The sequence below is a fragment of the Lissotriton helveticus genome, chromosome 2_1 (assembly GCF_964261635.1).
Source record: "Lissotriton helveticus chromosome 2_1, aLisHel1.1, whole genome shotgun sequence".
Classification (NCBI taxonomy): Eukaryota; Metazoa; Chordata; class Amphibia; order Caudata; family Salamandridae; genus Lissotriton; species Lissotriton helveticus.
In genome coordinates this window covers 1,635,562,245-1,635,589,391 of record NC_136059.1, presented here as the reverse complement: position 1 = coordinate 1,635,589,391, position 27,147 = coordinate 1,635,562,245, and positions in this window count along the sequence as shown.

Here is a 27,147-nt window from a genome sequence, read left to right as displayed (position 1 = left end):
ATGAAAAATTGAACGTTCTCGCATGAACATTATTTTACTCTAAATGTTGTTTATATCTCTTCCCGCAGTGAATAAACACGTTTTAAGCCCTCGAAGTGAGCATTTGGGCCTTTTTAAGTCACTTTTAACCATGAGCCAAATCTTGAGTTTTGGCTCCCTAGAAGCATGAAAATGACGATAAAGATGCTCATTTTATCTCCAAAAGTGATGATCCACCACTGAGAGTCAAAATTAGTTGAAAGATGAAAATTTTCAAAACGGACCATTTTGGTCATCTCGGAGCAATTTCATCAGGTCGCGGGTCATCGATCGTTTTGCATGAAAAATTGAACGTTCTTGCATGAACATTAATTTACTCTAAATGTTGTTTATATCTCTTCCCGCAGTGAATAAACACGTTTTCAGCCCTCAAAGTGAGCATTTTTGGCCTTTTTAAGTCACTTTTAACCATGAGCCAAATCTTGAGTTTTGGCTCCCTAGAAGTATGAAAATGACGATAAAGATGCTCATTTTATCTCCAAAAGTGACGATCCACCTCTGAGAGTCAAAATTAGTTGAAAGATGAACATTTTCGAAACGGACTATTTTGGTCATCTCAGAGCAATTTCATCAGGTCGCGGGTCATCGATCGTTTTGCATGAAAAATTGAACGTTCTGGCATGTACATTAATTTACTCTAAATGTTGTTTATATCTCTTCCTGCAGTGAATAAACACGTTTTAAGCCCTCGAAGTGAGCATTTGGGCCTTTTTAAGTCACTTTTAACCATGAGCCAAATCTTGAGTTTTGGCTCCCTAGAAGCATGAAAATGACGATAAAGATGCTCATTTTATCTCCAAAAGTGATGATCCACCTCTGAGAGTCAAAATTAGTTGAAAGATGAAAATTTTCAAAACGGACCATTTTGGTCATCTCGGAGCAATTTCATCAGGTCGCGGGTCATCGATTGTTTTGCATGAAAAATTGAACGTTCTTGCATGAACATTAATTTACTCTAAATGTTGTTTATATCTCTTCCCGCAGTGAATAAACACGTTTTAATCCCTCAAAGTGAGCATTTGGGCATTTTTAAGTCACTTTTAACCATGAGCCAAATCTTGAGTTTTGGCTCCCTAGAAGAATGAAAATGATGATAAAGATGCTCATTTTATATCCAAAAGTGATGAACCACCTCTGAGAGTCAAAATTAGTTGAAAGATGAACATTTTCAAAACGGACCATTTTGGTCATCTCGGAGCAATTTCATCAGGTCGCGGGTCATCGATCGTTTTGCATGAAAAATTGAACGTTCTTGCATGAACATTAATTTACTCTAAATGTTGTTTATATCTCTTCCCGCAGTGAATAAACACGTTTTAAGCCCTCGAAGTGAGCATTTGGGTCCTTTTAAGTCACTTTTAACCATGAGCCAAATCTTGAGTTTTGGCTCCCTAGAAGCATGAAAATGACGATAAAGATGCTCATTTTATATCCAAAAGTGATGATCCACCTCTGAGAGTCAAAATTAGTTAAAAGATGAAAATTTTCAAAACGGACCATTTTGGTCATCTCGGAGCAATTTCATCAGGTCGCGGGTCATCGATCGTTTTGCATGAAAAATTGAACGTTCTCGCATGAACAATAATTTACTCTAAATGTTGTTTATATCTCTTCCCGCAGTGACAAAACACATTTTAAGCCCTCGAAGTGAGCATTTGGGTCCTTTTAAGTCACTTTTACCCATGAGCCAAATCTTGAGTTTTGGCTCCCTAGAAGCATGAAAATGACGATAAAGATGCTCATTTTATCTCCAAAAGTGATGATCCACCTCTGAGAGTCAAAATTAGTTGAAAGATGAAAATTTTCAAAACGGACCATTTCATTTTGGTCATTTCGGAGCAATTTCATCAGGTCGCGGGTCATCGATCGTTTTGCATGAAAATTGAACGTTCTTGCATGAACATTAATTTGCTCTAAATGTTGTTTATATCTCTTCCCGCAGTGAATAAACACGTTTTAAGCCCTCGAAGTGAGCATTTGGGTCCTTTTAATTCACTTTTAACCATGAGCCAAATCTTGAGTTTTGGCTCCTTAGAAGCATGAAAATGACGATAAAGATGCTCATTTTATCTCCAAAAGTGATGATCCACCTCTGAAAGTCAGAATTAGTTGAAAGATGGAAGGTTTTAAAACGGACCATTTTGGTCATCTCAGAGCAATTTCATCAGGTCGCGGGTCATCGATCGTTTTGCATGAAAAACTGAACGTTCTCGCATGAACAATAATTTACTCTAAATGTTGTTTATATCTCTTCCCGCAGTGAATAAACACGTTTTAAGCCCTCGAAGTGAGCATTTGGGCCTTTTTAAGTCACTTTTACCCATGAGCCAAATCTTGAATTTTGGCTCCCTAGAAGCATGAAATGACGATAAAGATGCTCATTTTATCTCCAAAAGTGATGATCCACCTCTGAGAGTCAAGATTAGTTGAAAGATGAACATTTTCAAAACGGACCATTTTGGTAATCTCGGAGCAATTTCATCAGGTCGCGGGTCATCGATCGTTTTGCATGAAAAATTGAACGTTCTTGCATGAACATTAATTTACTCTAAATGTTGTTTATATCTCTTCCCGCAGTGAATAAACACGTTTTAATCCCTCAAAGTGAGCATTTGGGCCTTTTTAAGTCACTTTTAACCATGAGCCAAATCTTGAGTTTTGGCTCCCTAGAAGCATGAAAATGACGATAAAGATGCTCATTTTATATCCAAAAGTGATGATCCACCTCTGAGAGTCAAAATTAGTTGAAAGATGAAAATTTTCAAAACGGACCATTTTGGTCATCTCGGAGCAATTTCATCAGGTCGCGGGTCATCGATCGTTTTGCATGAAAAATTGAACGTTCTTGCATGAACAATAATTTACTCTAAATGTTGTTTATATCTCTTCCCACAGTGAATAAACACGTTTTAAGCCCTCGAAGTGAGCATTTGGGCCTTTTTAAGTCACTTTTAACCATGAGCCAAATCTTGAGTTTTGGCTCCCTAGAAGCATGAAAATGACTATAAAGATGCTCATTTTAGCTCCAAAAGTGATGATCCACCTCTGAGAGTAAAAATTAGTTGAAAGATGAACATTTTCAAAACGGACCATTTTGGTCATCTCAGAGCAATTTCATCAGGTCGCGGGTCAACGATCGTTTTGCATGAAAAATTGAACGTTCTCGCATGAACAATAATTCACTCTAAATGTTGTTTATATCTCTTCCCGCAGTGACTAAACACGTTTTAAGCCCTCGAAGTGAGCATTTGGGTCCTTTTAAGTCACTTTTACCCATGAGCCAAATCTTGAGTTTTGGCTCCCTAGAAGCATGAAAATGACGATAAAGATGCTCATTTTATCTCCAAAAGTGATGATCCACCTCTGAGAGTCAAAATTAGTTGAAAGATGACAATTTTCAAAACGGACCATTTTGGTCATCTCGGAGCAATTTCATCAGGTCGCGGGTCATCGATCGTTTTGCATGAAAAATTGAACGTTCTTGCATGAACATTAATTTACTCTAAATGTTGTTTATATCTCTTCCCGCAGTGAATAAACACGTTTTAAGCCCTCGAAGTGAGCATTTGGGTCCTTTTAATTCACTTTTAACCATGAGCCAAATCTTGAGTTTTGGCTCCTTAGAAGCATGAAAATGACGATAAAGATGCTCATTTTATCTCCAAAAGTGATGATCCACCTCTGAAAGTCAGAATTAGTTGAAAGATGGAAGGTTTTAAAACGGACCATTTTGGTCATCTCAGAGCAATTTCATCAGGTCGCGGGTCATCGATCGTTTTGCATGAAAAATTGAACGTTCTCGCATGAACATTAATTTACTCTAAATGTTGTTTATATCTCTTCCCGCAGTGAATAAACACGTTTTAAGCCCTCGAAGTGAGCATTTGGGCCTTTTTAAGTCACTTTTAACCATGAGCCAAATCTTGAGTTTTGGCTCCCTAGAAGCATGAAAATGACGATAAAGATGCTCATTTTATCTCCAAAAGTGATGATGCACCTCTGAGAGTCAAAATTAGTTGAAAGATGAAAATTATCAAAACGGACCATTTTGGCCATCTCGGAGCAATTTCATCAGGTCGCGGGTCATCGATCGTTTTGCATGAAAAATTGAATGTTCTCGCATGAACAATAATTTACTCTAAATGTTGTTTATATCTCTTCCCACAGTGAATAAACACGTTTTAAGCCCTCGAAGTGAGCATTTGGGTCCTTTTAAGTCACTTTTACCCAGGAGCCAAATCTTGAGTTTTGGCTCCCTAGAAGCATGAAAATGACTATAAAGATGCTCATTTTAGCTCCAAAAGTGATGATCCACCTCTGAGAGTAAAAATTAGTTGAAAGATGAACATTTTCAAAACGGACCATTTTGGTCATCTCAGAGCAATTTCATCAGGTCGCGGGTCAACGATCGTTTTGCATGAAAAATTGAACGTTCTCGCATGAACAATAATTCACTCTAAATGTTGTTTATATCTCTTCCCGCAGTGAATAAACACGTTTTAAGCCCTCGAAGTGAGCATTTGGGCCTTTTTAAGTCACTTTTAACCATGAGCCAAATCTTGAGTTTTGGCTCCCTAGCAGCATGAAAATGACGATAAAGATGCTCATTTTATCTCCAAAAGTGATGATCCACCTCTGAGAGTCAAAATTAGTTGAAAGATGAAAATTTTCAAAACGGACCATTTCATTTTGGTCATTTCGGAGCAATTTCATCAGGTCGCGGGTCATCGATCGTTTTGCATGAAAATTGAACGTTCTTGCATGAACATTAATTTGCTCTAAATGTTGTTTATATCTCTTCCCGCAGTGAATAAACACGTTTTAAGCCCTCGAAGTGAGCATTTGGGTCCTTTTAATTCACTTTTAACCATGAGCCAAATCTTGAGTTTTGGCTCCTTAGAAGCATGAAAATGACGATAAAGATGCTCATTTTATCTCCAAAAGTGATGATCCACCTCTGAAAGTCTGAATTAGTTGAAAGATGGAAGGTTTTAAAACGGACCATTTTGGTCATCTCAGAGCAATTTCATCAGGTCGCGGGTCATCGATCGTTTTGCATGAAAAACTGAACGTTCTCGCATGAACAATAATTTACTCTAAATGTTGTTTATATCTCTTCCCGCAGTGAATAAACACGTTTTAAGCCGTCGAAGTGAGCATTTGGGCCTTTTTAAGTCACTTTTACCCATGAGCCAAATCTTGAATTTTGGCTCCCTAGAAGCATGAAATGACGATAAAGATGCTCATTTTATCTCCAAAAGTGATGATCCACCTCTGAGAGTCAAGATTAGTTGAAAGATGAACATTTTCAAAACGGACCATTTTGGTAATCTCGGAGCAATTTCATCAGGTCGCGGGTCATCGATCGTTTTGCATGAAAAATTGAACGTTCTTGCATGAACATTAATTTACTCTAAATGTTGTTTATATCTCTTCCCGCAGTGAATAAACACGTTTTAATCCCTCAAAGTGAGCATTTGGGCCTTTTTAAGTCACTTTTAACCATGAGCCAAATCTTGAGTTTTGGCTCCCTAGAAGCATGAAAATGACGATAAAGATGCTCATTTTATATCCAAAAGTGATGATCCACCTCTGAGAGTCAAAATTAGTTGAAAGATGAACATTTTCAAAACGGACCATTTTGGTCATCTCGGAGCAATTTCATCAGGTCGCGGGTCATCGATCGTTTTGCATGAAAAATTGAACGTTCTTGCATGAACAATAATTTACTCTAAATGTTGTTTATATCTCTTCCCACAGTGAATAAACACGTTTTAAGCCCTCGAAGTGAGCATTTGGGCCTTTTTAAGTCACTTTTAACCATGAGCCAAATCTTGAGTTTTGGCTCCCTAGAAGCATGAAAATGACTATAAAGATGCTAATTTTAGCTCCAAAAGTGATGATCCACCTCTGAGAGTAAAAATTAGTTGAAAGATGAACATTTTCAAAACGGACCATTTTGGTCATCTCAGAGCAATTTCATCAGGTCGCGGGTCAACGATCGTTTTGCATGAAAAATTGAACGTTCTCGCATGAACAATAATTCACTCTAAATGTTGTTTATATCTCTTCCCGCAGTGAATAAACACGTTTTAAGCCCTCGAAGTGAGCATTTGGGCCTTTTTAAGTCACTTTTAACCATGAGCCAAATCTTGAGTTTTGGCTCCCTAGCAGCATGAAAATGACGATAAAGATGCTCATTTTATCTCCAAAAGTGATGATCCACCTCTGAGAGTCAAAATTAGTTGAAAGATGGAAGGTTTTAAAACGGACCATTTTGGTCATCTCAGAGCAATTTCATCAGGTCGCGGGTCATCGATCGTTTTGCATGAAAAACTGAACGTTCTCGCATGAACAATAATTTACTCTAAATGTTGTTTATATCTCTTCCCGCAGTGAATAAACACGTTTTAAGCCCTCGAAGTGAGCATTTGGGCCTTTTTAAGTCACTTTTAACCATGAGCCAAATCTTGAATTTTGGCTCCCTAGAAGCATGAAATGACGATAAAGATGCTCATTTTATCTCCAAAAGTGATGATCCACCTCTGAGAGTCAAGATTAGTTGAAAGATGAACATTTTCAAAACGGACTATTTTGGTAATCTCGGAGCAATTTCATCAGGTCGCGGGTCATCGATCGTTTTGCATGAAAAATTGAACGTTCTTGCATGAACATTAATTTACTCTAAATGTTGTTTATATCTCTTCCCGCAGTGAATAAACACGTTTTAATCCCTCAAAGTGAGCATTTGGGCATTTTTAAGTCACTTTTAACCATGAGCCAAATCTTGAGTTTTGGCTCCCTAGAAGAATGAAAATGATGATAAAGATGCTCATTTTATATCCAAAAGTGATGATCCACCTCTGAGAGTCAAAATTAGTTGAAAGATGAACATTTTCAAAACGGACCATTTTGGTCATCTCGGAGCAATTTCATCAGGTCGCGGGTCATCGATCGTTTTGCATGAAAAATTGAACGTTCTTGCATGAACATTAATTTACTCTAAATGTTGTTTATATCTCTTCCCGCAGTGAATAAACACGTTTTAAGCCCTCGAAGTGAGCATTTGGGTCCTTTTAAGTCACTTTTAACCATGAGCCAAATCTTGAGTTTTGGCTCCCTAGAAGCATGAAAATGACGATAAAGATGCTCATTTTATATCCAAAAGTGATGATCCACCTCTGAGAGTCAAAATTAGTTAAAAGATGAACATTTTCAAAACGGACCATTTTGGTCATCTCGGAGCAATTTCATCAGGTCGCGGGTCATCGATCGTTTTGCATGAAAAATTGAACGTTCTCGCATGAACAATAATTTACTCTAAATGTTGTTTATATCTCTTCCCGCAGTGACTAAACACGTTTTAAGCCCTCGAAGTGAGCATTTGGGTCCTTTTAAGTCACTTTTACCCATGAGCCAAATCTTGAGTTTTGGCTCCCTAGAAGCATGAAAATGACGATAAAGATGCTCATTTTATCTCCAAAAGTGATGATCCACCTCTGAGAGTCAAAATTAGTTGAAAGATGACAATTTTCAAAACGGACCATTTTGGTCATCTCGGAGCAATTTCATCAGGTCGCGGGTCATCGATCGTTTTGCATGAAAAATTGAACGTTCTTGCATGAACATTAATTTACTCTAAATGTTGTTTATATCTCTTCCCGCAGTGAATAAACACGTTTTAAGCCCTCGAAGTGAGCATTTGGGTCCTTTTAATTCACTTTTAACCATGAGCCAAATCTTGAGTTTTGGCTCCTTAGAAGCATGAAAATGACGATAAAGATGCTCATTTTATCTCCAAAAGTGATGATCCACCTCTGAAAGTCAGAATTAGTTGAAAGATGGAAGGTTTTAAAACGGACCATTTTGGTCATCTCAGAGCAATTTCATCAGGTCGCGGGTCATCGATCGTTTTGCATGAAAAATTGAACGTTCTCGCATGAACATTAATTTACTCTAAATGTTGTTTATATCTCTTCCCGCAGTGAATAAACACGTTTTAAGCCCTCGAAGTGAGCATTTGGGCCTTTTTAAGTCACTTTTAACCATGAGCCAAATCTTGAGTTTTGGCTCCCTAGAAGCATGAAAATGACGATAAAGATGCTCATTTTATCTCCAAAAGTGATGATGCACCTCTGAGAGTCAAAATTAGTTGAAAGATGAAAATTATCAAAACGGACCATTTTGGTCATCTCGGAGCAATTTCATCAGGTCGCGGGTCATCGATCGTTTTGCATGAAAAATTGAATGTTCTCGCATGAACAATAATTTACTCTAAATGTTGTTTATATCTCTTCCCACAGTGAATAAACACGTTTTAAGCCCTCGAAGTGACCATTTGGGTCCTTTTAAGTCACTTTTACCCAGGAGCCAAATCTTGAGTTTTGGCTCCCTAGAAGCATGAAAATGACTATAAAGATGCTCATTTTAGCTCCAAAAGTGATGATCCACCTCTGAGAGTAAAAATTAGTTGAAAGATGAACATTTTCAAAACGGACCATTTTGGTCATCTCAGAGCAATTTCATCAGGTCGCGGGTCAACGATCGTTTTGCATGAAAAATTGAACGTTCTCCCATGAACAATAATTCACTCTAAATGTTGTTTATATCTCTTCCCGCAGTGAATAAACACGTTTTAAGCCCTCGAAGTGAGCATTTGGGCCTTTTTAAGTCACTTTTAACCATGAGCCAAATCTTGAGTTTTGGCTCCCTAGCAGCATGAAAATGATGATAAAGATGCTCATTTTATCTCCAAAAGTGATGATCCACCTCTGAGAGTCAAAATTAGTTGAAAGATGAAAATTTTCAAAACGGACCATTTTGGTCATTTCGGAGCAATTTCATCAGGTCGCGGGTCATCGATCGTTTTGCATGAAAATTGAACGTTCTTGCATGAACATTAATTTGCTCTAAATGTTGTTTATATCTCTTCCCGCAATGAATAAACACGTTTTAAGCCCTCGAAGTGAGCATTTGGGTCCTTTTAATTCACTTTTAACCATGAGCCAAATCTTGAGTTTTGGCTCCTTAGAAGCATGAAAATGACGATAAAGATTCTCATTTTATCTCCAAAAGTGATGATCCACCTCTGAAAGTCAGAATTAGTTGAAAGATGGAAGGTTTTAAAACGGACCATTTTGGTCATCTCAGAGCAATTTCATCAGGTCGCGGGTCATCGATCGTTTTGCATGAAAAACTGAACGTTCTCGCATGAACAATAATTTACTCTAAATGTTGTTTATATCTCTTCCCGCAGTGAATAAACACGTTTTAAGCCCTCGAAGTGAGCATTTGGGCCTTTTTAAGTCACTTTTACCCATGAGCCAAATCTTGAATTTTGGCTCCCTAGAAGCATGAAATGACGATAAAGATGCTCATTTTATCTCCAAAAGTGATGATGCACCTCTGAGAGTCAAAATTAGTTGAAAGATGAAAATTTTCAAAACGGACCATTTTGGTCATCTCGGAGCAATTTCATCAGGTCGCGGGTCATCGATCGTTTTGCATGAAAAATTGAATGTTCTCGCATGAACAATAATTTACTCTAAATGTTGTTTATATCTCTTCCCACAGTGAATAAACACGTTTAAGCCCTCGAAGTGAGCATTTGGGTCCTTTTAAGTCACTTTTACCCATGAGCCAAATCTTGAGTTTTGGCTCCCTAGAAGCATGAAAATGACTATAAAGATGCTCATTTTAGCTCCAAAAGTGATGATCCACCTCTGAGAGTAAAAATTAGTTGAAAGATGAACATTTTCAAAACGGACCATTTTGGTCATCTCAGAGCAATTTCATCAGGTCGCGGGTCAACGATCGGTTTGCATGAAAAATTGAACGTTCTCGCATGAACAATAATTTACTCTAAATGTTGTTTATATCTCTTCCCGCAGTGAATAAACACGTTTTAAGCCCTCGAAGTGAGCATTTGGGCCTTTTTAAGTCACTTTTAACCATGAGCCAAATCTTGAGTTTTGGCTCCTTAGAAGCATGAAAATGACGATAAAGATGCTCATTTTATCTCCAAAAGTGATGATCCACCTCTGAAAGTCAGAATTAGTTGAAAGATGGAATGTTTTAAAACGGACCATTTTGGTCATCTCAGAGCAATTTCATCAGGTCGCGGGTCATCGATCGTTTTGCATGAAAAACTGAACGTTCTCGCATGAACAATAATTTACTCTAAATGTTGTTTATATCTCTTCCCGCAGTGAATAAACACGTTTTAAGCCCTCGAAGTGAGCATTTGGGCCTTTTTAAGTCACTTTTAACCATGAGCCAAATCTTGAGTTTTGGCTCCCTAGAAGCATGAAAATGACGATAAAGATGCTCATTTTATATCCAAAAGTGATGATCCACCTCTGAGAGTCAAAATTACTTGAAAGATGTACATTTTCAAAACGGACCATTTTGGTCATCTCGGAGCAATTTCATCAGGTCGCGGGTCATCGATCGTTTTGCATGAAAAATTGAACGTTCTTGCATGAACATTAATTTACTCTAAATGTTGTTTATATCTCTTCCCGCAGTGAATAAACACATTTTAAGCCCTCGAAGTGAGCATTTGGGTCCTTTTAAGTCACTTTTAACCATGAGCCAAATCTTGAGTTTTGGCTCCCTAGAAGCATGAAAATGACGATAAAGATGCTCATTTTATATCCAAAAGTGATGATCCACCTCTGAGAGTCAAAATTAGTTGAAAGATGAAAATTTTCAAAACGGACCATTTTGGTCATCTCGGAGCAATTTCATCAGGTCGCGGGTCATCGATCGTTTTGCATGAAAAATTGAACGTTCTTGCATGAACAATAATTTACTCTAAATGTTGTTTATATCTCTTCCCGCAGTGACTAAACACGTTTTAAGCCATCGAAGTGAGCATTTGGGCCTTTTTAAGTCACTTTTAACCATGACCCAAATCTTGAGTTTTGGCTCCCTAGAAGCATGAAAATGACGATAAAGATGCTCATTTTATCTCCAAAAGTGATGATCCACCTCTGAAAGTCAGAATTAGTTGAAAGATGGAAGGTTTTAAAACGGACCATTTTGGTCATCTCAGAGCAATTTCATCAGGTCGCGGGTCATCGATCGTTTTGCATGAAAAATTGAACGTTCTCGCATGAACAATAATTTACTCTAAATGTTGTTTATATCTCTTCCCGCAGTGAATAAACACGTTTTAAGCCCTCGAAGTGAGCATTTGGGCCTTTTTAAGTCACTTTTAACCATGAGCCAAATCTTGAGTTTTGGCTCCCTAGAAGCATGAAAATGACGATAAAGATGCTCATTTTATCTCCAAAAGTGATGATGCACCTCTGAGAGTCAAAATTAGTTGAAAGATGAAAATTTTCAAAACGGACCATTTTGGTCATCTCGGAGCAATTTCATCAGGTCGCGGGTCATCGATCGTTTTGCATGAAAAATTGAATGTTCTCGCATGAACAATAATTTACTCTAAATGTTGTTTATATCTCTTCCCACAGTGAATAAACACGTTTTAAGCCCTCGAAGTGAGCATTTGGGTGCTTTTAAGTCACTTTTACCCATGAGCCAAATCTTGAGTTTTGGCTCCCTAGAAGCATGAAAATGACTATAAAGATGCTCATTTTATATCCAAAAGTGATGATCCACCTCTGAGATTCAAAATTAGTTGAAAGATGAAAATTTTCAAAACGGACCATTTTGGTCATCTCGGAGCAATTTCATCAGGTCGCGGGTCATCGATCGTTTTGCATGAAAAATTGAACGTTCTTGCATGAACATTAATTTACTCTAAATGTTGTTTATATCTCTTCCCGCAGTGAATAAACACGTTTTAAGCCCTCGAAGTGAGCATTTGGGTCCTTTTAAGTCACTTTTAACCATGAGCCAAATCTTGAGTTTTGGCTCCCTAGAAGCATGAAAATGACGATAAAGATGCTCATTTTATATCCAAAAGTGATGATCCACCTCTGAGAGTCAAAATTAGTTGAAAGATGAAAATTTTCAAAACGGACCATTTTGGTCATCTCGGAGCAATTTCATCAGGTCGCGGGTCATCGATCGTTTTGCATGAAAAATTGAACGTTCTCGCATGAACAATAATTTACTCTAAATGTTGTTTATATCTCTTCCCGCAGTGACTAAACACGTTTTAAGCCCTCGAAGTGAGCATTTGGGTCATTTTAATTCACTTTTAACCATGAGCCAAATCTTGAGTTTTGGCTCCTTAGAAGCATGAAAATGACGATAAAGATGCTCATTTTATCTCCAAAAGTGATGATCCACCTCTGAAAGTCAGAATTAGTTGAAAGATGGAAGGTTTTAAAACGGACCATTTTGGTCATCTCAGAGCAATTTCATCAGGTCGCGGGTCATCGATCGTTTTGCATGAAAAATTGAACGTTCTTGCATGAACATTAATTTACTCTAAATGTTGTTTATATCTCTTCCCACAGTGAATAAACACGTTTTAATCCCTCAAAGTGAGCATTTGGGCCTTTTTAAGTCACGTTTAACCATGAGCCAAATCTTGAGTTTTGGCTCCCTAGAAGCATGAAAATGACGATAAAGATGCTCATTTTATATCCAAAAGTGATGATCCACCTCTGAGAGTCAAAATTAGTTGAAAGATGAAAATTTTCAAAATGGACCATTTTGGTCATCTCGGAGCAATTTCATCAGGTCGCGGGTCATCGATCGTTTTGCATGAAAAATTGAACGTTCTCGCATGAACAATAATTTACTCTAAATGTTGTTTATATCTCTTCCCGTAGTGAATAAACACGTTTTAAGCCCTCGAAGTGAGCATTTGGGCCTTTTAAGTCACTTTTAACCATGAGCCAAATCTTGAATTTGGGCTCCCTAGAAGCATGAAATGACGATAAAGATGCTCATTTTATCTCCAAAAGTGATGATCCACCTCTGAGAGTCAAGATTAGTTGAAAGATGAAAATTTTCAAAACGGACCATTTTGGTCATCTCGGAGCAATTTCATCAGGTCGCGGGTCAACGATCGTTTTGCATGAAAAATTGAACGTTCTCGCATGAACATTATTTTACTCTAAATGTTGTTTATATCTCTTCCCGCAGTGAATAAACACGTTTTAAGCCCTCGAAGTGAGCATTTGGGCCTTTTTAAGTCACTTTTAACCATGAGCCAAATCTTGAGTTTTGGCTCCCTAGAAGCATGAAAATGACTATAAAGATGCTCATTTTAGCTCCAAAAGTGATGATCCACCTCTGAGAGTAAAAATTAGTGGAAAGATGAACATTTTCAAAACGGACCATTTTGGTCATCTCAGAGCAATTTCATCAGGTCGCGGGTCAACGATCGTTTTGCATGAAAAATTGAACGTTCTCGCATGAACATTAATTTACTCTAAATGTTGTTTATATCTCTTCCCGCAGTGAATAAACACGTTTTCAGCCCTCAAAGTGAGCATTTGGGCCTTTTTAAGTCACTCTTAACCATGAGCCAAATCTTGAGTTTTGGCTCCCTAGAAGTATGAAAATGACGATAAAGATGCTCATTTTATCTCCAAAAGTGACGATCCACCTCTGAGAGTCAAAATTACTTGAAAGATGAACATTTTCGAAACAGACTATTTTGGTCATCTCAGAGCAATTTCATCAGGTCGCGGGTCATCGATCGTTTTGCATGAAAAATTGAACGTTCTGGCATGTACATTAATTTACTCTAAATGTTGTTTATATCTCTTCCCGCAGTGAATAAACACGTTTTAAGCCCTCGAAGTGAGCATTTGGGCCTTTTTAAGTCACTTTTAACCATGAGCCAAATCTTGAGTTTTGGCTCCCTAGAAGCATGAAAATGACGATAAAGATGCGCATTTTATCTCCAAAAGTGATGATCCACCTCTGAGAGTCAAAATTAGTTCAAAGATGAAAATTTTCAAAACGGACCATTTTGGTAATCTCGGAGCAATTTCATCAGGTCGCGGGTCATCGATCGTTTTGCATGAAAAATTGAACGTTCTTGCATGAACATTAATTTACTCTAAATGTTGTTTATATCTCTTCCCGCAGTGAATAAACACGTTCTAAGCCCTCGAAGTGAGCATTTGGGTCCTTTTAATTCACTTTTAACCATGAGCCAAATCTTGAGTTTTGGCTCCTTAGAAGCATGAAAATGACGATAAAGATGCTCATTTTATCTCCAAAAGTGATGATCCACCTCTGAAAGTCAGAATTAGTTGAAAGATGGAAGGTTTTAAAACGGACCATTTTGGTCATCTCAGAGCAATTTCATCAGGTCGCGGGTCATCGATCGTTTTGCATGAAAAATTGAACGTTCTCGCATGAACAATAATTTACTCTAAATGTTGTTTATATCTCTTCCCGCAGTGAATAAACACGTTTTAAGCCCTCGAAGTGAGCATTTGGGCCTTTTTAAGTCACTTTTAACCATGAGCCAAATCTTGAGTTTTGGCTCCCTAGAAGCATGAAAATGACGATAAAGATGCTCATTTTATATCCAAAAGTGATGATCCACCTCTGAGAGTCAAAATTAGTTGAAAGATGAAAATTTTCAAAACGGACCATTTTGGTCATCTCGGAGCAATTTCATCAGGTCGCGGGTCATCGATTGTTTTGCATGAAAAATTGAACGTTCTTGCATGAACATTAATTTACTCTAAATGTTGTTTATATCTCTTCCCGCAGTGAATAAACACGTTTTAATCCCTCAAAGTGAGCATTTGGGCATTTTTAAGTCACTTTTAACCATGAGCCAAATCTTGAGTTTTGGCTCCCTAGAAGAATGAAAATGATGATAAAGATGCTCATTTTATATCCAAAAGTGATGATCCACCTCTGAGAGTCAAAATTAGTTGAAAGATGAACATTTTCAAAACGGACCATTTTGGTCATCTCGGAGCAATTTCATCAGGTCGCGGGTCATCGATCGTTTTGCATGAAAAATTGAACGTTCTTGCATGAACATTAATTTACTCTAAATGTTGTTTATATCTCTTCCCGCAGTGAATAAACACGTTTTAAGCCCTCGAAGTGAGCATTTGGGTCCTTTTAAGTCACTTTTAACCATGAGCCAAATCTTGAGTTTTGGCTCCCTAGAAGCATGAAAATGACGATAAAGATGCTCATTTTATATCCAAAAGTGATGATCCACCTCTGAGAGTCAAAATTAGTTTAAAGATGAAAATTTTCAAAACGGACCATTTTGGTCATCTCGGAGCAATTTCATCAGGTCGCGGGTCATCGATCGTTTTGCATGAAAAATTGAACGTTCTCGCATGAACAATAATTTACTCTAAATGTTGTTTATATCTCTTCCCGCAGTGACTAAACACGTTTTAAGCCCTCGAAGTGAGCATTTGGGTCCTTTTAAGTCACTTTTACCCATGAGCCAAATCTTGAGTTTTGGCTCCCTAGAAGCATGAAAATGACGATAAAGATGCTCATTTTATCTCCAAAAGTGATGATCCACCTCTGAGAGTCAAAATTAGTTGAAAGATGACAATTTTCAAAACGGACCATTTTGGTCATCTCGGAGCAATTTCATCAGGTCGCGGGTCATCGATCGTTTTGCATGAAAAATTGAACGTTCTTGCATGAACATTAATTTACTCTAAATGTTGTTTATATCTCTTCCCGCAGTGAATAAACACGTTTTATGCCCTCGAAGTGAGCATTTGGGTCCTTTTAATTCACTTTTAACCATGAGCCAAATCTTGAGTTTTGGCTCCTTAGAAGCATGAAAATGACGATAAAGATGCTCATTTTATCTCCAAAAGTGATGATCCACCTCTGAAAGTCAGAATTAGTTGAAAGATGGAAGGTTTTAAAACGGACTATTTTGGTCATCTCAGAGCAATTTCATCAGGTCGCGGGTCATCGATCGTTTTGCATGAAAAATTGAACGTTCTCGCATGAACATTAATTTACTCTAAATGTTGTTTATATCTCTTCCCGCAGTGAATAAACACGTTTTAAGCCCTCGAAGTGAGCATTTGGGCCTTTTTAAGTCACTTTTAACCATGAGCCAAATCTTGAGTTTTGGCTCCCTAGAAGCATGAAAATGACGATAAAGATGCTCATTTTATCTCCAAAAGTGATGATGCACCTCTGAGAGTCAAAATTAGTTGAAAGATGAAAATTATCAAAACGGGCCATTTTGGTCATCTCTGAGCAATTTCATCAGGTCGCGGGTCATCGATCGTTTTGCATGAAAAATTGAATGTTCTCGCATGAACAATAATTTACTCTAAATGTTGTTTATATCTCTTCCCACAGTGAATAAACACGTTTTAAGCCCTCGAAGTGAGCATTTCGGTCCTTTTAAGTCACTTTTATCCAGGAGCCAAATCTTGAGTTTTGGCTCCCTAGAAGCATGAAAATGACTATAAAGATGCTCATTTTAGCTCCAAAAGTGATGATCCACCTCTGAGAGTAAAAATTAGTTGAAAGATGAACATTTTCAAAACGGACCATTTTGGTCATCTCAGAGCAATTTCATCAGGTCGCGGGTCAACGATCGTTTTGCATGAAAAATTGAACGTTCTCGCATGAACAATAATTCACTCTAAATGTTGTTTATATCTCTTCCCGCAGTGAATAAACACGTTTTAAGCCCTCGAAGTGAGCATTTGGGCCTTTTTAAGTCACTTTTAACCATGAGCCAAATCTTGAGTTTTGGCTCCCTAGCAGCATGAAAATGACGATAAAGATGCTCATTTTATCTCCAAAAGTGATGATCCACCTCTGAGAGTCAAAATTAGTTGAAAGATGAAAATTTTCAAAACGGACCATTTTGGTCATTTCGGAGCAATTTCATCAGGTCGCGGGTCATCGATCGTTTTGCATGAAAATTGAACGTTCTTGCATGAACATTAATTTGCTCTAAATGTTGTTTATATCTCTTCCCGCAGTGAATAAACACGTTTTAAGCCCTCGAAGTGAGCATTTGGGTCCTTTTAATTCACTTTTAACCATGAGCCAAATCTTGAGTTTTGGCTCCTTAGAAGCATGAAAATGACGATAAAGATGCTCATTTTATCTCCAAAAGTGATGATCCACCTCTGAAAGTCAGAATTAGTTGAAAGATGGAAGGTTTTAAAACGGACCATTTTGGTCATCTCAGAGCAATTTCATCAGGTCGCGGGTCATCGATCGTTTTGCATGAAAAACTGAACGTTCTCGCATGAACAATAATTTACTCTAAATGTTGTTTATATCTCTTCCTGCAGTGAATAAACACGTTTTAAGCCCTCGAAGTGAGCATTTGGGCCTTTTTAAGTCACTTTTACCCATGAGCCAAATCTTGAATTTTGGCTCCCTAGAAGCATGAAATGACGATAAAGATGCTCATTTTATCTCCAAAAGTGATGATCCACCTCTGAGAGTCAAGATTAGTTGAAAGATGAACATTTTCAAAACGGACCATTTTGGTCATCTCGGAGCAATTTCATCAGGTCGCGGGTCATCGATCGTTTTGCATGAAAAATTGAACGTTCTTGCATGAACAATAATTTACTCTAAATGTTGTTTATATCTCTTCCCACAGTGAATAAACACGTTTTAAGCCCTCGAAGTGAGCATTTGGGCCTTTTTAAGTCACTTTTAACCATGAGCCAAATCTTGAGTTTTGGCTCCCTAGAAGCATGAAAATGACTATAAAGATGCTCATTTTAGCTCCAAAAGTGATGATCCACCTCTGAGAGTAAAAATTAGTTGAAAGATGAACATTTTCAAAACGGACCATTTTGGTCATCTCAGAGCAATTTCATCAGGTCGCGGGTCAACGATCGTTTTGCATGAAAAATTGAACGTTCTCGCATGAACAATAATTCACTCTAAATGTTGTTTATATCTCTTTCCGCAGTGAATAAACACGTTTTAAGCCCTCGAAGTGAGCATTTGGGCCTTTTTAAGTCACTTTTAACCATGAGCCAAATCTTGAGTTTTGGCTCCCTAGCAGCATGAAAATGACGATAAAGATGCTCATTTTATCTCCAAAAGTGATGATCCACCTCTGAGAGTCAAAATTAGTTGAAAGATGAAAATTTTCAAAACGGACCATTTTGGTCATTTCGGAGCAATTTCATCAGGTCGCGGGTCATCGATCGTTTTGCATGAAAATTGAACGTTCTTGCATGAACATTAATTTACTCTAAATGTTGTTTATATCTCTTCCCGCAGTGAATAAACACGTTTTAAGCCCTCGAAGTGAGCATTTGGGTCCTTTTAATTCACTTTTAACCATGAGCCAAATCTTGAGTTTTGGCTCCTTAGAAGCATGAAAATGACGATAAAGATGCTCATTTTATCTCCAAAAGTGATGATCCACCTCTGAAAGTCAGAATTAGTTGAAAGATGGAAGGTTTTAAAACGGACCATTTTGGTCATCACAGAGCAATTTCATCAGGTCGCGGGTCATCGATCGTTTTGCATGAAAAACTGAACGTTCTCGCATGAACAATAATTTACTCTAAATGTTGTTTATATCTCTTCCCGCAGTGAATAAACACGTTTTAAGCCCTCGAAGTGAGCATTTGGGCCTTTTTAAGTCACTTTTAACCATGAGCCAAATCTTGAATTTTGGCTCCCTAGAAGCATGAAATGACGATAAAGATGCTCATTTTATCTCCAAAAGTGATGATCCACCTCTGAGAGTCAAGATTAGTTGAAAGATGAACATTTTCAAAACGGACCATTTTGGTAATCTCGGAGCAATTTCATCAGGTCGCGGGTCATCGATCGTTTTGCATGAAAAATTGAACGTTCTTGCATGAACATTAATTTACTCTAAATGTTGTTTATATCTCTTCCCGCAGTGAATAAACACGTTTTAATCCCTCAAAGTGAGCATTTGGGCATTTTTAAGTCACTTTTAACCATGAGCCAAATCTTGAGTTTTGGCTCCCTAGAAGAATGAAAATGATGATAAAGATGCTCATTTTATATCCAAAAGTGATGATCCACCTCTGAGAGTCAAAATTAGTTGAAAGATGAACATTTTCAAAACGGACCATTTTGGTCATCTCGGAGCAATTTCATCAGGTCGCGGGTCATCGATCGTTTTGCATGAAAAATTGAACGTTCTTGCATGAACATTAATTTACTCTAAATGTTGTTTATATCTCTTCCCGCAGTGAATAAACACGTTTTAAGCCCTCGAAGTGAGCATTTGGGTCCTTTTAAGTCACTTTTAACCATGAGCCAAATCTTGAGTTTTGGCTCCCTAGAAGCATGAAAATGACGATAAAGATGCTCATTTTATATCCAAAAGTGATGATCCACCTCTGAGAGTCAAAATTAGTTAAAAGATGAAAATTTTCAAAACGGACCATTTTGGTCATCTCGGAGCAATTTCATCAGGTCGCGGGTCATCGATCGTTTTGCATGAAAAATTGAACGTTCTCGCATGAACAATAATTTACTCTAAATGTTGTTTATATCTCTTCCCGCAGTGACTAAACACGTTTTAAGCCCTCGAAGTGAGCATTTGGGTCCTTTTAAGTCACTTTTACCCATGAGCCAAATCTTGAGTTTTGGCTCCCTAGAAGCATGAAAATGACGATAAAGATGCTCATTTTATCTCCAAAAGTGATGATCCACCTCTGAGAGTCAAAATTAGTTGAAAGATGACAATTTTCAAAACGGACCATTTTGGTCATCTCGGAGCAATTTCATCAGGTCGCGGGTCATCGATCGTTTTGCATGAAAAATTGAACGTTCTTGCATGAACATTAATTTACTCTAAATGTTGTTTATATCTCTTCCCGCAGTGAATAAACACGTTTTAAGCCCTCGAAGTGAGCATTTGGGTCCTTTTAATTCACTTTTAACCATGAGCCAAATCTTGAGTTTTGGCTCCTTAGAAGCATGAAAATGACGATAAAGATGCTCATTTTATCTCCAAAAGTGATGATCCACCTCTGAAAGTCAGAATTAGTTGAAAGATGGAAGGTTTTAAAACGGACCATTTTGGTCATCTCAGAGCAATTTCATCAGGTCGCGGGTCATCGATCGTTTTGCATGAAAAATTGAACGTTCTCGCATGAACATTAATTTACTCTAAATGTTGTTTATATCTCTTCCCGCAGTGAATAAACACGTTTTAAGCCCTCGAAGTGAGCATTTGGGCCTTTTTAAGTCACTTTTAACCATGAGCCAAATCTTGAGTTTTGGCTCCCTAGAAGCATGAAAATGACGATAAAGATGCTCATTTTATCTCCAAAAGTGATGATGCACCTCTGAGAGTCAAAATTAGTTGAAAGATGAAAATTATCAAAACGGACCATTTTGGTCATCTCGGAGCAATTTCATCAGGTCGCGGGTCATCGATCGTTTTGCATGAAAAATTGAATGTTCTCGCATGAACAATAATTTACTCTAAATGTTGTTTATATCTCTTCCCACAGTGAATAAACACGTTTTAAGCCCTCGAAGTGAGCATTTGTGTCCTTTTAAGTCACTTTTACCCAGGAGCCAAATCTTGAGTTTTGGCTCCCTAGAAGCATGAAAATGACTATAAAGATGCTCATTTTAGCTCCAAAAGTGATGATCCACCTCTGAGAGTAAAAATTAGTTGAAAGATGAACATTTTCAAAACGGACCATTTTGGTCATCTCAGAGCAATTTCATCAGGTCGCGGGTCAACGATCGTTTTGCATGAAAAATTGAACGTTCTCCCATGAACAATAATTCACTCTAAATGTTGTTTATATCTCTTCCCGCAGTGAATAAACACGTTTTAAGCCCTCGAAGTGAGCATTTGGGCCTTTTTAAGTCACTTTTACCCATGAGCCAAATCTTGAGTTTTGGCTCCCTAGCAGCATGAAAATGATGATAAAGATGCTCATTTTATCTCCAAAAGTGATGATCCACCTCTGATAGTCAAAATTAGTTGAAAGATGAAAATTTTCAAAACGGACCATTTTGGTCATTTCGGAGCAATTTCATCAGGTCGCGGGTCATCGATCGTTTTGCATGAAAAACTGAACGTTCTCGCATGAACAATAATTTACTCTAAATGTTGTTTATATCTCTTCCCGCAGTGAATAAACACGTTTTAAGCCCTCGAAGTGAGCATTTGGGCCTTTTTAAGTCACTTTTACCCATGAGCCAAATCTTGAATTTTGGCTCCCTAGAAGCATGAAATGACGATAAAGATGCTCATTTTATCTCCAAAAGTGATGATGCACCTCTGAGAGTCAAAATTAGTTGAAAGATGAAAATTTTCAAAACGGACCATTTTGGTCATCTCGGAGCAATTTCATCAGGTCGCGGGTCATCGATCGTTTTGCATGAAAAATTGAATGTTCTCGCATGAACAATAATTTACTCTAAATGTTGTTTATATCTCTTCCCACAGTGAATAAACACGTTTAAGCCCTCGAAGTGAGCATTTGGGTCCTTTTAAGTCACTTTTACCCATGAGCCAAATCTTGAGTTTTGGCTCCCTAGAAGCATGAAAATGACTATAAAGATGCTCATTTTAGCTCCAAAAGTGATGATCCACCTCTGAGAGTAAAAATTAGTTGAAAGATGAACATTTTCAAAACGGACCATTTTGGTCATCTCAGAGCAATTTCATCAGGTCGCGGGTCAACGATCGGTTTGCATGAAAAATTGAACGTTCTCGCATGAACAATAATTTACTCTAAATGTTGTTTATATCTCTTCCCGCAGTGAATAAACACGTTTTAAGCCCTCGAAGTGAGCATTTGGGCCTTTTTAAGTCACTTTTAACCATGAGCCAAATCTTGAGTTTTGGCTCCTTAGAAGCATGAAAATGACGATAAAGATGCTCATTTTATCTCCAAAAGTGATGATCCACCTCTGAAAGTCAGAATTAGTTGAAAGATGGAAGGTTTTAAAACGGACCATTTTGGTCATCTCAGAGCAATTTCATCAGGTCGCGGGTCATCGATCGTTTTGCATGAAAAACTGAACGTTCTCGCATGAACAATAATTTACTCTAAATGTTGTTTATATCTCTTCCCGCAGTGAATAAACACGTTTTAAGCCCTCGAAGTGAGCATTTGGGTCCTTTTAAGTCACTTTTAACCATGAGCCAAATCTTGAGTTTTGGCTCCCTAGAAGCATGAAAATGACGATAAAGATGCTCATTTTATATCCAAAAGTGATGATCCACCTCTGAGAGTCAAAATTAGTTGAAAGATGAAAATTTTCAAAACGGACCATTTTGGTCATCTCGGAGCAATTTCATCAGGTCGCGGGTCATCGATCGTTTTGCATGAAAAATTGAACGTTCTTGCATGAACAATAATTTACTCTAAATGTTGTTTATATCTCTTCCCGCAGTGACTAAACACGTTTTAAGCCCTCGAAGTGAGCATTTGGGCCTTTTTAAGTCACTTTTAACCATGAGCCAAATCTTGAATTTTGGCTCCCTAGAAGCATGAAATGACGATAAAGATGCTCATTTTATCTCCAAAAGTGATGATCCACCTCTGAGAGTCAAGATTAGTTGAAAGATGAACATTTTCAAAACGGACCATTTTGGTAATCTCGGAGCAATTTCATCAGGTCGCGGGTCATCGATCGTTTTGCATGAAAAATTGAACGTTCTTGCATGAACATTAATTTACTCTAAATGTTGTTTATATCTCTTCCCGCAGTGAATAAACACGTTTTAATCCCTCAAAGTGAGCATTTGGGCATTTTTAAGTCACTTTTAACCATGAGCCAAATCTTGAGTTTTGGCTCCCTAGAAGAATGAAAATGATGATAAAGATGCTCATTTTATATCCAAAAGTGATGATCCACCTCTGAGAGTCAAAATTAGTTGAAAGATGAACATTTTCAAAACGGACCATTTTGGTCATCTCGGAGCAATTTCATCAGGTCGCGGGTCATCGATCGTTTTGCATGAAAAATTGAACGTTCTTGCATGAACATTAATTTACTCTAAATGTTGTTTATATCTCTTCCCGCAGTGAATAAACACGTTTTAAGCCCTCGAAGTGAGCATTTGGGTCCTTTTAAGTCACTTTTAACCATGAGCCAAATCTTGAGTTTTGGCTCCCTAGAAGCATGAAAATGACGATAAAGATGCTCATTTTATATCCAAAAGTGATGATCCACCTCTGAGAGTCAAAATTAGTTAAAAGATGAAAATTTTCAAAACGGACCATTTTGGTCATCTCGGAGCAATTTCATCAGGTCGCGGGTCATCGATCGTTTTGCATGAAAAATTGAACGTTCTCGCATGAACAATAATTTACTCTAAATGTTGTTTATATCTCTTCCCGCAGTGACTAAACACGTTTTAAGCCCTCGAAGTGAGCATTTGGGTCCTTTTAAGTCACTTTTACCCATGAGCCAAATCTTGAGTTTTGGCTCCCTAGAAGCATGAAAATGACGATAAAGATGCTCATTTTATCTCCAAAAGTGATGATCCACCTCTGAGAGTCAAAATTAGTTGAAAGATGACAATTTTCAAAACGGACCATTTTGGTCATCTCGGAGCAATTTCATCAGGTCGCGGGTCATCGATCGTTTTGCATGAAAAATTGAACGTTCTTGCATGAACATTAATTTACTCTAAATGTTGTTTATATCTCTTCCCGCAGTGAATAAACACGTTTTAAGCCCTCGAAGTGAGCATTTGGGTCCTTTTAATTCACTTTTAACCATGAGCCAAATCTTGAGTTTTGGCTCCTTAGAAGCATGAAAATGACGATAAAGATGCTCATTTTATCTCCAAAAGTGATGATCCACCTCTGAAAGTCAGAATTAGTTGAAAGATGGAAGGTTTTAAAACGGACCATTTTGGTCATCTCAGAGCAATTTCATCAGGTCGCGGGTCATCGATCGTTTTGCATGAAAAATTGAACGTTCTCGCATGAACATTAATTTACTCTAAATGTTGTTTATATCTCTTCCCGCAGTGAATAAACACGTTTTAAGCCCTCGAAGTGAGCATTTGGGCCTTTTTAAGTCACTTTTAACCATGAGCCAAATCTTGAGTTTTGGCTCCCTAGAAGCATGAAAATGACGATAAAGATGCTCATTTTATCTCCAAAAGTGATGATGCACCTCTGAGAGTCAAAATTAGTTGAAAGATGAAAATTATCAAAACGGACCATTTTGGTCATCTCGGAGCAATTTCATCAGGTCGCGGGTCATCGATCGTTTTGCATGAAAAATTGAATGTTCTCGCATGAACAATAATTTACTCTAAATGTTGTTTATATCTCTTCCCACAGTGAATAAACACGTTTTAAGCCCTCGAAGTGAGCATTTGTGTCCTTTTAAGTCACTTTTACCCAGGAGCCAAATCTTGAGTTTTGGCTCCCTAGAAGCATGAAAATGACTATAAAGATGCTCATTTTAGCTCCAAAAGTGATGATCCACCTCTGAGAGTAAAAATTAGTTGAAAGATGAACATTTTCAAAACGGACCATTTTGGTCATCTCAGAGCAATTTCATCAGGTCGCGGGTCAACGATCGTTTTGCATGAAAAATTGAACGTTCTCCCATGAACAATAATTCACTCTAAATGTTGTTTATATCTCTTCCCGCAGTGAATAAACACGTTTTAAGCCCTCGAAGTGAGCATTTGGGCCTTTTTAAGTCACTTTTACCCATGAGCCAAATCTTGAGTTTTGGCTCCCTAGCAGCATGAAAATGATGATAAAGATGCTCATTTTATCTCCAAAAGTGATGATCCACCTCTGATAGTCAAAATTAGTTGAAAGATGAAAATTTTCAAAACGGACCATTTTGGTCATTTCGGAGCAATTTCATCAGGTCGCGGGTCATCGATCGTTTTGCATGAAAAACTGAACGTTCTCGCATGAACAATAATTTACTCTAAATGTTGTTTATATCTCTTCCCGCAGTGAATAAACACGTTTTAAGCCCTCGAAGTGAGCATTTGGGCCTTTTTAAGTCACTTTTACCCATGAGCCAAATCTTGAATTTTGGCTCCCTAGAAGCATGAAATGACGATAAAGATGCTCATTTTATCTCCAAAAGTGATGATGCACCTCTGAGAGTCAAAATTAGTTGAAAGATGAAAATTTTCAAAACGGACCATTTTGGTCATCTCGGAGCAATTTCATCAGGTCGCGGGTCATCGATCGTTTTGCATGAAAAATTGAATGTTCTCGCATGAACAATAATTTACTCTAAATGTTGTTTATATCTCTTCCCACAGTGAATAAACACGTTTAAGCCCTCGAAGTGAGCATTTGGGTCCTTTTAAGTCACTTTTACCCATGAGCCAAATCTTGAGTTTTGGCTCCCTAGAAGCATGAAAATGACTATAAAGATGCTCATTTTAGCTCCAAAAGTGATGATCCACCTCTGAGAGTAAAAATTAGTTGAAAGATGAACATTTTCAAAACGGACCATTTTGGTCATCTCAGAGCAATTTCATCAGGTCGCGGGTCAACGATCGGTTTGCATGAAAAATTGAACGTTCTCGCATGAACAATAATTTACTCTAAATGTTGTTTATATCTCTTCCCGCAGTGAATAAACACGTTTTAAGCCCTCGAAGTGAGCATTTGGGCCTTTTTAAGTCACTTTTAACCATGAGCCAAATCTTGAGTTTTGGCTCCTTAGAAGCATGAAAATGACGATAAAGATGCTCATTTTATCTCCAAAAGTGATGATCCACCTCTGAAAGTCAGAATTAGTTGAAAGATGGAAGGTTTTAAAACGGACCATTTTGGTCATCTCAGAGCAATTTCATCAGGTCGCGGGTCATCGATCGTTTTGCATGAAAAACTGAACGTTCTCGCATGAACAATAATTTACTCTAAATGTTGTTTATATCTCTTCCCGCAGTGAATAAACACGTTTTAAGCCCTCGAAGTGAGCATTTGGGTCCTTTTAAGTCACTTTTAACCATGAGCCAAATCTTGAGTTTTGGCTCCCTAGAAGCATGAAAATGACGATAAAGATGCTCATTTTATATCCAAAAGTGATGATCCACCTCTGAGAGTCAAAATTAGTTGAAAGATGAAAATTTTCAAAACGGACCATTTTGGTCATCTCGGAGCAATTTCATCAGGTCGCGGGTCATCGATCGTTTTGCATGAAAAATTGAACGTTCTTGCATGAACAATAATTTACTCTAAATGTTGTTTATATCTCTTCCCGCAGTGACTAAACACGTTTTAAGCCATCGAAGTGAGCATTTGGGCCTTTTTAAGTCACTTTTAACCATGACCCAAATCTTGAGTTTTGGCTCCCTAGAAGCATGAAAATGACGATAAAGATGCTCATTTTATCTCCAAAAGTGATGATCCACCTCTGAAAGTCAGAATTAGTTGAAAGATGGAAGGTTTTAAAACGGACCATTTTGGTCATCTCAGAGCAATTTCATCAGGTCGCGGGTCATCGATCGTTTTGCATGAAAAATTGAACGTTCTCGCATGAACAATAATTTACTCTAAATGTTGTTTATATCTCTTCCCGCAGTGAATAAACACGTTTTAAGCCCTCGAAGTGAGCATTTGGGCCTTTTTAAGTCACTTTTAACCATGAGCCAAATCTTGAGTTTTGGCTCCCTAGAAGCATGAAAATGACGATAAAGATGCTCATTTTATCTCCAAAAGTGATGATGCACCTCTGAGAGTCAAAATTAGTTGAAAGATGAAAATTTTCAAAACGGACCATTTTGGTCATCTCGGAGCAATTTCATCAGGTCGCGGGTCATCGATCGTTTTGCATGAAAAATTGAATGTTCTCGCATGAACAATAATTTACTCTAAATGTTGTTTATATCTCTTCCCACAGTGAATAAACACGTTTTAAGCCCTCGAAGTGAGCATTTGGGTGCTTTTAAGTCACTTTTACCCATGAGCCAAATCTTGAGTTTTGGCTCCCTAGAAGCATGAAAATGACTATAAAGATGCTCATTTTATATCCAAAAGTGATGATCCACCTCTGAGATTCAAAATTAGTTGAAAGATGAAAATTTTCAAAACGGACCATTTTGGTCATCTCGGAGCAATTTCATCAGGTCGCGGGTCATCGATCGTTTTGCATGAAAAATTGAACGTTCTTGCATGAACATTAATTTACTCTAAATGTTGTTTATATCTCTTCCCGCAGTGAATAAACACGTTTTAAGCCCTCGAAGTGAGCATTTGGGTCCTTTTAAGTCACTTT